A 13251-nucleotide genomic window follows, 5' to 3' on the forward strand; every position below is an offset into this window, starting at 1 on the left:
GAAACTTTAAAGGTTTATGATATGGTTTTGTATAAGTCTTGCTGAAATTGTTACATGTGTTGGGTGTGTGTCAGCAATGACTAATTCAAACAGGACCCAGCCCAGATGTTTGATGGGAGTCTGTTTTGATGACATCCAGCATCATTGCCATCATCCCTTCATTTTTTCTTTAAGGATCTCTCCTGGGAACAGATAACTCCAGTGAGATAAATTAGGGCTCTCGGAACACTATGCTCCACTCAGGGGCCTGAGAAAGTCATTTTCTAAACAGCCCCCGGGTACAATATGGTGACAGGACAGAGTGAGACCACACCAGGAGGGAGAAACGTCCCTCCTCTGCTCCTAAAACACACTCCTGATGCCTCACCATGTTTTTCACCTTCTCCGTAATTTTGTTTTTCTATGAGCCTCTCAGATTCATAGAAAATTGTCATAAGCTGGACAAAGAACTATCTGTACCCAATAAATTCATGCAACTTGACTCAAGCCCTTATTAGAAACCATTTTCAATCACTCCCATTCTGGGAAATTAATTTGGTGTTTGGTAATGCATTTTGTTATCACTGAATAAAGGGACAGTCTCCTCCCATTTTAGTAAGTCGTGAACTTTGGTGTTGGAATGCCTCACTGATAGCATCTAGAAAGAAACATTTTAATACTTCAACGAGGCAAGAGAGTCAGCAGGGCAGCAGTTGCAAAAGCTAGCTCATCAAGACCAGAAAGATTTGGGTTTGAATGGTGGTTCTGCCACTTATGAGCTCTGTGACTTGGGCGCATTAAAAAAATGTCTCTGGACTTCATTTAACTCATCCTTAAATAGTAAGATTATTATGAAAATCAAAGGAAATGTGTCAAGGAAGTGGCACACGATAGCGCCCTTCAATAAATAGCTAACGACAATCTATACCTCACTTAAAATATTGATTAAATTTTAAGACCACCTATTCTCAGACCAGAGATTAAAAATACCTTTCAATATATTGATTAAAAAAAAACATCATATAACATATTCAAGTTCTTCAAACTGCTACAGAAAATGCTGTTTTAGGTCCATTGCTCAGAAGTAGACCCAGAAAGCAGTGTTCATGGCAAGTGATTTATTAAAGGAGGGGGAACAGGAAAGGGAAGAAGAGAATCCAAGAAAGGCTGCAATTTCAGGTGAATTCCACCCCAGATCCTACAGACAACTTGTAAATTACCCCATTGAGTTGGCCCAGCCTGAAGGCAAGGGATGAGCTTTCTGCTCTTAAAACTGGCAAACAGTTGATCATCAGCAAAGGAGCAGTTGAGGGAAGAGGCTGGAGGTGTTTCCAGCTTGTGTGAGCGTGTGTGTGTGTGTGTGGGGGGGTGTGGGTGTGTGTGTGTGTGTGTGTGTGTGCGTGCACGCGCGAGTGTGCACACTGGGGTGGGGGAGGCGGCCCACTCGCTCAAGGCTGGCTGTCTGAAGGTTTCAGGGGCTACGGTCCTGAGAAGCAATCATACACAGAAATAGGGTGAGTGCCCAGGACCCGTGAAAGGAACCTGAGGGCAGCTGGGTGGAGCACAGACACCATCTGCAATGCTGATTAATACTGAGACTTTCAGGCACTCATATCGGTACTGACTCTGCCTTCTGATCACTGGAGTTGTGCAATCACACAAAGTCCGTTTTCCTGCAAATATGTTCATTTTTGTTTGGTAATGTGCAAAACTAAATTCGAAGTAAATATTTCCTAAGAGTATAAAATTTAGTTTTGAAGCTTTGCCCTCGGGCATCAAAAAAATGAGCTCTTCAACCTAATACGGTTATGGTTTTCTATGGAAGAAAGTTGTGCCTGTCACTAATGGAGGGCACAGACCCTGCTCAGACAGACACCATTGAGAAAGGGCAATGGGCAACTCCCCAAATATCAAGAAAAAAAACTAGCAGCAACCACTCCAGGGCTCTTTCATACATGCGTATCCACTGAGCCATCCATGTAACTAGAGATCCTGGGATGCTATTTTTTTTTAATTTTTATTTTTTAAATTTTTATTGGAATATAATTGACTTACGAAGTTGTCTTAATTCCAGGCATACAGCAAAGTAAGTCAGTTACACATATACATTATCCATTCCTGTTCCAATTCTGTGATTAAATTGAGCTGTGTAATCTATGCATCTGGTTAACACAGATCTATATCAAAGAGATTCAAGGTGACTTTATTCAAATAAATTCTCAAAATGTAAAAATATGCTTTCTTATACCTTCACATCCTTCTCTTTAGAAAGGATAGGCTGACTTTAAGACTTCTGGTAACAGGAACTCAATGGAAACAGCCAAGTGAATAGGTAGACTGAGTCACAAGGTCACTTGAGGATTAACTAATGTATTATTATACACGACTACAAAAACATGAAATATCAAAATAATTTTTAAATAACACCTGCAATTAATTTGGTAGGGTCATGAATGGCTCCATATACCCCCTTTTCAAAAATTTCCAACAGTTTATAATGTAGCAATTCGTAACTTAAGGCGATTTATGTCAGTGCAAATCCTGGAGAAGCAATGCATGAAAATTAAAATTCATGAAATATTTCTGAGGAGCCCAACAGACAGATAACACTGATGATAAATGGACACCTTGGGTTTCAGCACCTAGGAAGTGCTAATGATAAATAAGTAGCCAGTAACCACGATGGCTGCCACCAAAGGGCAGGGGCTATTTTCAATGTCTGGACTCTCAGAACATCTCAGGAGCTCAGGAGACGAATAGAAAATACCTATGGGTGTGGGGAGGGCGGGAGGAGGAGACAGGATATAGCCTAAAAATGAGTGTCTTCTTCAAACAGAATTCTCAACCATTATTACTGTTACAAAATATCTGCAATGACCTATCATTTTGAGGTGAAATCTTTGCTAAAGCTGGTGCTAAAACAATAGGATGGAGCTACCCAGACATGGCATCTCCCCCTCTTGGCATATTTGAACTCTAAGAATTCAGAGTCAACTATAGCTCTCTGCTTTCCCATGCACAGCTTTGGATTTGAAAAGGCTTGGAATTGATAAGAATCTGATATGCAGGATGAAATGCTGAACAGAGGGAAAAACTGAGAAGTCCAACCAAAATTCATCCCGTCCAAGAATCCATGCCAATGAATAGGATGATCCCACACTGTGGCCACTGTTTTCCATTTTAGGGTCTCAGGATGCAAGTCTGGACGTGGCAGGTGTGTCTTTTCAAATATGCCTTTTTTGTTGGTAATATCGGAGTTGGTTTCTTTGTATTTGCAAACCCATAAGCATATTAGGTGATGGGTAGGAAAACAGAATAAATACATATTACTGGGCACTTCATAAAGAGGAAGACCTACATGACAATCATGAAGACTTCAGAGGAACCCAATGCCCAGATATTATGGAAGAAGGATGCAGAGGATTTTGTTCCAGACCACCCTGGCCAGAGGAAAGGGACGGCGGTTTGGGGAAAGAAAGAAGAGGACAGGTTCCCAGATGTAATGGTCAGTCAAATACTTCCCAAAGAGAGAGACTAAGAAGAGAGTGAAGCATAGAGATAGAAAAATACATTTAAGGAGATCTGGTCATAGAAGAATTAAATTCTACCAACTGCACCTCCCTTGATGATTTAAGAAAGAAGACTAAATCCAGACCACAACAGGGTAAAGGGCTATCCGTAATCTCTTGGGAGGATAATAAGCAGGAAAATCAAGTGCTCTCTTTTCGTCTCTGGAAATGCACAGCTTTAAAAGGCTGCAGCCTGACCTGAAGTCCTCGCCTGTGTTTCAAGCCAAAAGAAACACCATGCAGAGAACAAGGGTTCCACTTAATGCTTAATCATCATGATAAGGAAAAACAGAAGTATCCCTTCAATGTCTCTGCTCACTCTGAAAAGGATTTTGAGTTTTAAAACAGTTGACACTTTTCTTTCAATAGCAACCAAGATCTCAAAAAGAGAGCATTTACTCAAATTATATCAGCCATGAAATTAGAGTATAATGACTCAGCCCTTGGAGTGACTGGGCTGCATAAAAGGAATCAGAGTGCAGATGACAAGAATTATAAGAAAATGCAACAGATAACTCAAAGCAAGGGTCCTACCCCTTTTCATTTCTACCCCTTCTCAAGTGGCTATGGTCTTATGAAAACTAACAACCATATAGAACTACCATATGATCCAGCAATCCCACTCCTGGGCATATACCCAGACAGAACTTTCATTCAAAAAGATACATTCACCCCTATGTTCACTGAAGCACTATTTGCAACAGCCAAGAGATAGGAACAACCTAAATGTCCATCAACAGATGAATGGATTAAGAAGTTGTGGTACATATACACATGGAATACTACTCAGCTATGAAAAAGAATAAAATCATGCCATTTGCAGCAACATGGACGCAACTAGAGATTCTCATATTAAGTGAAGTAAGACAGAAAGAGAAAGATACCATATGATATAACTTATATGTGGAACCTAAAATATGGCACAAATGAATCTGTCTACAAAACAGAAATACACTCAGACATAGAGAACAGATTTGTGGTTACCAAGGGGGAAGGGGGGAATGGGATGATTGGGGAGTTTGGGGTTTGTAGATGCAAACTGTTACATTTAGAATAGATAAGCAATGAGGTTCTACTGTATAGCATAGGAAATTCTATCCAATCTCTTGGGAAAGATCATGATGGAAGATAATATGAAAAAAAAAAGAATGTAAACGTGTGTGTGTTTGTGTGTGTGTGGCTAGGTCACTATGCTGTACAGCAGAAATTGACTCAACAGTATAACTCCTTTAACTACTTAAAAATTGCAAAACTCTCACTATCCTCTTCCTACTCTGTTTCACTTTATTCATAGCATCTGAAATTACCTATAGATTACATCTCTATATCTTTCTCTGTATTTTGTCTCTCTCCTACCCTCAATTAGAATTTAAGCTCCATGAAGCAGTAACTTGGTTCTGTCAGTATTAAATTTCCAATGCCTTAAATAGTCCTACTCAAATATTCATTTTAAATTGAAACTGAAGTTATTTGCTTAACACTTTTCTTTATTTCATATTTTTTAAGCTTAAGCCTTATCCTAAGCAATAATCATGAAACTAAGGGAATGATGTATCCAGCACATTTTTTTCTAAGAAATATTAAAATAGATATAGATCTATCAAAGTTAAAGGCATTAGCTCCAAGTGTCTCCTAAAACCGTCTTGATACCACTGATGATACATGTCCCCAGCTTTGTCATCAAATGGGAATACATACCAGTAGCAATCCGTCCTAGTAACATTCAATGGCAGTACATAAAAATTAGCAAATTTGGCATGGACATAAGATTTGTTTATTCTTATAATGTTTCTTAGTCTCAAGCACAAAACAGTAAAGCTGGAGTCATGAAGCCTGGCTTCCTGCCCTGGATCCACTACAAACCAGCTGTGTAACCTTAGGCAAATCACTTAAGCTCTCTGGGCCCCAATGTCCTCAACTCTGTAATAAGCACTTGGGATGATTCCTAAATTCACTGGCAGCTCTCATGGTCTTTGATTCTACCAGCAACCAAAAAGTTGCAGGAGAGAATCCTAAAGTGATTAAGTTTATTATACCCACTTAATGTTTCATCATCATGAAAAGGAAAATTAGAAGAATTTTCAAAAAGTTCCATGACTTTTAGAAGCACAAAATAAATAATATTTATACAAAATAAAGTGATATTTTGGATATAGTACAACTGTAACTATAAATCGTTCCTGTAACCCCATGACCCTCCCCAGTATAGGCAGCTGGATACCTGACATCCCTGGTCTGAGAATGGTTAACCAGGATCTAGGTAGGACTAAAATTAAATAGCAGCCAAGATCAGAATGTTCTCTTTTTTTTTGCAACCTTTAGAAATTAAATAATTGTTTCAGGAAAGAATCCAAGCTGGATATTAAACCTATTGTGTTCAAGTTTGGGGGAAAAGACATTTGCTAGATATCAAACTATCACTCTACAAATTATCTACCAATTCCAAAGGGAAACCTATATTTACAAAGAAAGGATATGGTGGTTACCATTTTTAAAAAGTGATCCAACTTAACAGTAATAGTGTATCAACCTGACATGTTTCTAACTGTGATATACTGTGAAGTGTACAGCATCTCTGTGATGGTCCTCTTCCCCAGGACATTTCACTTGCACCTAATCAAGCCTTCAGTAGTTAAGTTCCAAGTCACAGGAAACATGGGATAAATGACAAAGAATCCCACAAGGAAACTATCAGAAACCACTGGAAAAGACATTCTATGAACAATGGCTGGTCTCTTCAAAAAGTCAATACCCAGAGAGAGAAAAAAATGGAGGCAATACTGTAGACAGAAGAAGACTAAAGAAACACAATGAGCGAAGGCAATGCATAAACTCTGAGTCATTCTTGGTTTCAAACATAAAGAGCTATAAAAGGCATTGTTGAATAACGGGAAATTTGAAGCTAAACTAAGTAGTATCTGATATTACAGAGTTGTTTTAACTTTCTTGGGTACAGTACTAGTGGTGCTGGGGTTGTGCTTTGAGGAGATGCATTCCAGAGAGTTTAGGAGTGAAGGGATATGATATGGAAAACTCATCATCAACAGTAACAAAGAAACAGGTTGAATCTCGCTGTTGAGTATACAGATACAATATTCTTTCACCTTTCCTCATGTTGAAAGTGTCGTAATAAAAAGCTGGAGAAAAAAAATGAGACTCACATACATGAAAAAAAAATATTTGGAAGAAGATGAAGTCAGAAAAAAACTGCTTTTTCTAGTCTCTCTGTCCCCAGGGAAAACAGGAAGAGACAAAGGGGAGGAAAGTAAGTTAGATGCCGAAGGGAAGAAGCCTGTAACCTGACCCCAGTCAAGTATGGGGGCTGGGGGACCACAGAATCACTCTTCAGGTTTCAAGATAAGAGGAACTCCCTTTGGGGGTACCTGCAAAGGTAGCCCAGAAGTCAGGCCAACATCAAGCCCATAATGGCAGAAATGGGAGACCATCCTGTGTCCAACCAAAGAGAGACTGAGTCAGCCTCCCAGCATTTCCTGTGTCCCCAGAGCTTCAAGGACATCCTGGCTGGGAGGTGTGTGAAAGTGGTACACACCTTGGTTAGGGACACAGGGTATACAGCTGAGACCTGCAACCCCTGTAGCCAAGGTCAGGGGAACACCACCACAGCCACCAACACAAAGAAATGGCCAGTAGTGGCCAGAGAAATGTCCCCTCCCAGTGGCACTTTGGAATGCCTGAAGCACACCCTCTACCTGAGGAAGTAAAAATGAGAGTGAGTGAACCAGACTTGAAAGGACGAACCCTGAATTTTCCCACAATTGCCTGAGATTATCCAGAATGGCAGGAAATTAAATTTCTGTTACTTAGTGCAAAAAGGGCAAAATATATATATATATTTTAAATTGAAGTATAGTTGATTTACAAGGTCGTGTAGTTTCAGGTATACAGCACAGTGATTCAGATATACACACACACATATATATAAAGTAAAGATATTGGATCCATATCTAAAATATTGATATTTAATTGAACTATAGAAAAAATTAAGTCACATATCTTACAGTCTGTGCCTGAGATAAATGCCTGCCCCATTCTCTATCCCATCCTAGTCATTTTAATATTTCTCCACTCACTGTCACAGCATCCCAGGGAACCAGGACATAATGGAAGAAATACATCATCATGGGATATGCCCATAAATACACATCTGAAATCATCTTGCAGTGGTCCACACTCATGGCTACATGTAATACAACAAAGAAATAATTTACGGTCTTTGCAATATGGATAAATCTAACGTTCCAAAGATTTATTTCAAGCAAAGTCATGTTGTGAAGTCTGACACAAAAGAGTTGGAAAACAGACCAGCTGTTGATGTGCTCCATGAAAAATCAACACCAAACCAGGAAGTGAGAGCTAGGCAGAGCTGCCTCTCTTTGCCAACTTGGCATGTCAAAGGTGCCCCTGCTAGGATACAGGCTACATGCAAAGTAACAATAAACAGGGTGATCAGGAATGTCCACCAAAGAAATAGCTCAGTTTAGAACTCACAAGCAATATTTTTGTGAGATGCGTATAAGTTTGAAAACATATCCAGGATTATTTAGTATTGACCATATAGACACAAAAATCCGTATGTTAATAATGGATCGTGGGGAGTACCTGTCATGGCTCAGCGGTAATGAATCCAACTAGGATCCATGAGGATCCTGGTGGATTAAGGATCCTGCACTGCTGTGGCTGTGGTATAGGCTGGCAGCTGCAGCCCTGATTCGACCCCTAGCTTGGGAACTTCCATGTGCCTCGGCAGTGGCCCTGAAAAAAAAAAAAAAAAGCAAAAAACAGAAACAAAAACAAAAAAAAAATGGATTGTGGTTTCACAGTGAAGAAAAAAAAAAAAAGACTACATCAGTACACACCATAATAATAAAGGACATTAGAATTGCATGGCAGACTCTTTTAGTGAGTGTGTGATTGTTTTCAATGGCTTCGGAACAGGATGGTAGATATTAAAGCTGGGGACTCTCAGATGCCTTTTGGTTCCTGTACTGTTATTTATGGTCTTTACACAATTTGCTTTTATAGAGGATCCAGGAAGTAAGTGCAGGATTGGCTCAGTTGGGTGGTTGACTCTCCTCAAGTCTTGCCAGAACTACTAAAGTTGACACATGACTGTAAATAGAAACACCACCTCATTCCCAGCATTCTCCCCTCCCACACCACTCCTACCCTTCCTTCCTTCCACTGGCACTAGTTAGAGTCGAGATGACACCTCTGCCTTGGATTCAGAATATTAATCTCTTCCTAAAGACTCAAAGAGTTAAGACGGATCCTCTCTCTTTCTCTCTCTGTCCTCAAACCACTAAAGCTCCTAGGTGATCACAGAAGAAATCCATGGAATTCTATTTGTGCTGATGTCTTGATAAAAACAAAGATCTTTCACCACCATTTGACTGCCCAAGACTTGGCTTCTCTCACAGGAAATATGGCACCTTGGTCTGTGGTTATATCGCATGACAATCAACTGCATAAGGGAGAGTTTATTTTCTACTGAATCTCTCTTTTCATCTCTAGGAGGCTGTAAGCACATCAAAAATTGAAGCCTATTTCTGTTAAAAGACATCATTTTAGCGGTTGCAATTCCTCCCCCTTGCAAAAGGGAGGCACATTAGAATAGGAAGCTCCCTAAGCTTGGGTTTCTAGACTTCAGCTGATGGTTACTGAGGGGAGAGGGGCTCCCTTCCCCAGACCACCCTGTCTGTTCTTTCTGCCCCTTGCCTACAGTTAATGCTCCTCCTAAAAGAAACTAATAAAACCTACATACCAAATCAGTCAATAAGCAAAACAGATTTCTCATAAACCCTGTGATAATCTAAACAGATGAATTGTTCAGAGGATAATAAAATTAAGAATTTGCAACAATTCGTACACAGTATCTTTCAGTGCCAAAAGGCTTAAACATATGTCTCAACAACTTTACATTCATAATACATACCCATAAAATATAGACACATTAAACTTACATTTTTTCCCTATAAACTCGACAAATAAACCTTAAATATACACTGTATGCATCTGGGGCATGTTTCTGCATTTCTGATTCAATATAAATTCAGGCAGGACTCTCCCCATATTCTTTTTTTTAATGAGCTATTACTAAAACATAAAGTTGAACAATAATTGCCTTTTCTAGCATGAGTTCAACAAACCAGGCACTGAACTAAGCACTGTTTTAATTCTTATAATCACTTGAGAGATGGGTATTATTCCCTCTACCAAAGAGGAATCTAAGATTTACAGAGTTTAAACATTAGCTCCACGTTATGGTTAGCAGATGGAGATTGGAAATTTGAACCCCAGCTTGTCTGATTTGTAAGTCTCCAACAGACACTCCTAGTTTTGAAGACTTAAGGGTTAACAACCTACACACTATACACTCCTAGTTTTGAAGACATAAGAGTTAACAAGTTACAAACATGAAGGATGTGCGGTATCCAAACAGGCTGTCTTTTGAGTTACCACGTGACAGTTCCGCTGATTTAGAGCTAAATTTATTCCTCTCGTCATTCAGTATTCTTGCCCAAAATAAAGTGGGATAAAATCAGAGCATATGTTAGAATTGAAGCCAAGTTATTATGTCTTCTTCATAAATTCCGAAAAGCTTGTCCACTAAAATCAGATGCAAGGAGCGAGAAGAAAGAAAACCAAAAGAGGGAGGGAAGAATGTAAAAGCAGGAAACACAGAGGTGTGGAAGGACAACATGGCAGGGAAAAAAAAAGGAACAGGGGGGAAAAAGGAGAAACGCAAGGGAAAAGGAAGAAGACAAGGGGCCGATTTTCTGATGTGGGAAGTCCTTGCTCAAGTGTACCGTGATCTGTGTAAGGAGGTCGAAATGAGTTGACCACAGAATTTATGGAGGACCAAAGAGGGGGTAACAAGTTCTCCTGACTTTTAAGCATAAAAATCTTTTTTTTTTTTTTTTTTGGCCTTTTCTAGGCATATGGAGCTTCCCAGGCTAGGGGTCTAATCAGAGCTGGCCTATGCCACAGCCACAGGAACACGGGATCCGAGCTGTGTCTGCAACCTACACCATAGCTCACAGCAACGCTGGATCCTTAACCCACTGAGGGAGGCCAGGGATGGAATCCACGCCCTCATGGTTCCTAGTAGGATTCGTTAACCATTGAGCCACGTGGGGAACTCCCTAAAATCTAATTTCATAGACGATCCTTTAGCTTTTCATGAAACTTGTGTGGGAAGTCCCTAACAATACAGCTGCACTTTCTATGTTCCAAGCAAACCTGGGTTCTTCCCTGAAGCACACTGGGCTTATGGGATGTCCATGGAAGGCAGGTTAATTTTAAAAGGTCAAGGTAGTGCACTTGCAAAGCTAATGGCAAAAATGCTGCTGCTTCTGCTTCCTGTCTTGCCCAAGCAAGCCAGTTCCTGAAAATTTGAGGCCCATTTTCAATATGCCACAAAGAAAAAGCATGTTCTGCCCTCATAAACACATAACCCAAATGGTGACCCTACAAGAAGTAAGAGACTTTAGAAAGTAGGTCTTGACCTCACAAACACAAGGGGCAAAGCTTTATACAATGTTGCCAACAGATAAGAAAAGAGCTGACTCTTTTCTTTTGATGAATTTCCGCTTTGTCAGATGAGACAAGAATTGTTTCAGCTGAATGTCTTTTAATGACATTTCCAAGGACTTGAGCATTATTGACAAATTTTGTTCTCTACTAAGAGAATGCTAAAATACACTGAAGTTGGGGAGGGCAGTTAAAAAATAAACAAACAAAAAATAACCTATATTCTCTGATACAGTTTGTGAGAATAAAATAAGAGAGCCAACAAAGTTTATTACTTTAAAAAAAGTTAATCACTAAGCTTTCAAAATTTCTTTTTAATAATGACTTTCTGACTCTAGAAAGTTCAAATAATACTGCTTATCTCTCTGAAAAGGTCATAAAATTATCTTTTTTTGTTGTTTCTTTAGCCATGCCAATGGTATGCAAAAGTTATGGGGCCAGGTATTGAACCCGTGCCACATCAGTGACAGTGCTGGATCCTTAACCTGCAGAGTTATCACAGAACTCCTATTTTAAGTATCTCTGGAAAAAAAAAAAAAAAAGAGTATTTCCCATCAAGTTAAAAATAAAAAAGAATTTACAAAAGATTAAAGAGCAACTTAAAAAACATACACACGTGAAATAAAACTAGTGAAAGAAATATTAAAAATATGTTTACAATGTCGGGGAGGGGAAGATTTCTTCAGGAAAAAAAAAAACTTAGATGGAAAAGATGGACAGATTTGCTTCGATAAAAAAAAGAAGTAAATCCTTTTGTTCGCCAAAAGACACTATTTTAAAAAGTCAAAAGATTGAAAGAAAATGTGAGCAACATATATAACTAATAAAAGATAAATACATATAATTTATAAGGTAATTCTGTAAGTCAACAGTTAAAAAATAAATATTTCTTTCTATTCTTCACATGATAAAGATGCTTAATCTCATTAGTAATCAGAATATCATTTTAACTGGATTGGCAAAAATATAAAAGTTTGAACAGATATGATATGGGTGAAGCACAAACAAAACGATGCCTTCATCTACTGGTGGTGGGAGTGTAAACTGATAAAGCATTCCTACAAGACAATCTATCAACATTTAAAATATACAAACCTTTTCGCTCTACAATTCATTTCCAATTCATTTCTTTATATGCGAGATATTACTTTAAATACTTTCCTAAAAACATGGTAAAAATGTAAATTTTTTTACATTTCCCCATTCATTAATAATAATAATAAAATTGCAGTAAATATTTGTATAATAATTACTAAATGCCAGGACTTTTCCAAGGGCTTCACATGCATGAACTTGGTTTGTCTTACAACTACCCTCTGTGGTGGGTACAATTACGGAGCCATTACGGACGGAAATGCTGAGGCAAGAGAGGATGAGGGATTTGCTCAAAGTCACACACTTGTAATGGGCAGAGCCCAGGTTTCAGATGCAGGTAACCTGACCCCAGAGTTCTCAGAAATACTGCTGAATAGAATGCAGTAAATTCCTAGGAACTGACTTGGAAAGATCTACAAGGCAAAGCGTTACCTTAAAAAGGATGCAGAACAAGATTGGCATTATAATTTCTTTATGCAACCAAACCGGAATATATTTGAGTATCTATATAATGAATGAAGCTCTGGACCTTATTACTGACATAATAGATACACTGGGGATGGTTAAAGTTTATCCCTAGGAGTGGAAATGGTAAAGGGAGAGGGGAGTGAAAATGACCTTCCCCTTTCAGTTCTATGTACTGCTAAAGTGCTTGAAACTTTGAAAAAAAGAATGCATCTGTGTGTTACTGTTATAATATTTTAATGTTATTTGTCTTTAAAAAATCATGGCGGGGGGGTCATATGGAAAACAGTTTATTCTTACAGATGTTTCTATAACTGTGTTTCTGGCTTTCCATCACATTTTTCCTTCTTTTAAAAGCTGATCCAAATATCTGCTAAACTCAACCTCCTAAATTTTCCAGAATTGTTTTCAGCTCATATAAGAGGCTTTAACCTTCAACCTCTTTAGCTTTGGCCCCACTATGTTTATGACTATTTTCTGAAGAACTAAAATTTTGGTTGCTGTTGAAAGACATTTAGAAGATCATTTATAAGGGGAGAAATGTAAACTGGGGACCTTGAATCTGGAGCTGAAACCTGGCTCTGCGTTCGCA

The 13251-nt window shown here is 38.8% G+C and overlaps 1 protein-coding gene across 12 annotated transcripts in view; it reads right to left on the reverse strand.

Moving 5' to 3' along the window:
- Nucleotides 1-13251, reverse strand: part of NTRK2 (neurotrophic receptor tyrosine kinase 2) — a 394884-nt gene that overhangs the window by 277205 nt on the left and 104428 nt on the right. For 2 of the 12 annotated variants that reach the window (XR_014817740.1, XR_014817741.1), the window contains exon 13: nucleotides 10474-10522. The exons of 9 other annotated variants lie outside the window; for them this stretch is intronic. The gene's annotated coding sequence lies outside the window, so the exon portion shown is untranslated. Of the gene's footprint in view, nucleotides 1-9642; nucleotides 10531-13251 lie in introns of those variants that run through there. One more of the 12 variants, XR_014817742.1, reaches the window with a different exon arrangement.

Source organism: Sus scrofa, chromosome 10 (assembly GCF_054392235.1).
Source record: "Sus scrofa isolate SSC_HxYL_T2T_F1_AM1 chromosome 10, Sscrofa_HxYL_maternal_Yorkshire_Landrace_v2.0, whole genome shotgun sequence".
In the NCBI taxonomy this organism is placed as follows: Eukaryota; Metazoa; Chordata; class Mammalia; order Artiodactyla; family Suidae; genus Sus; species Sus scrofa.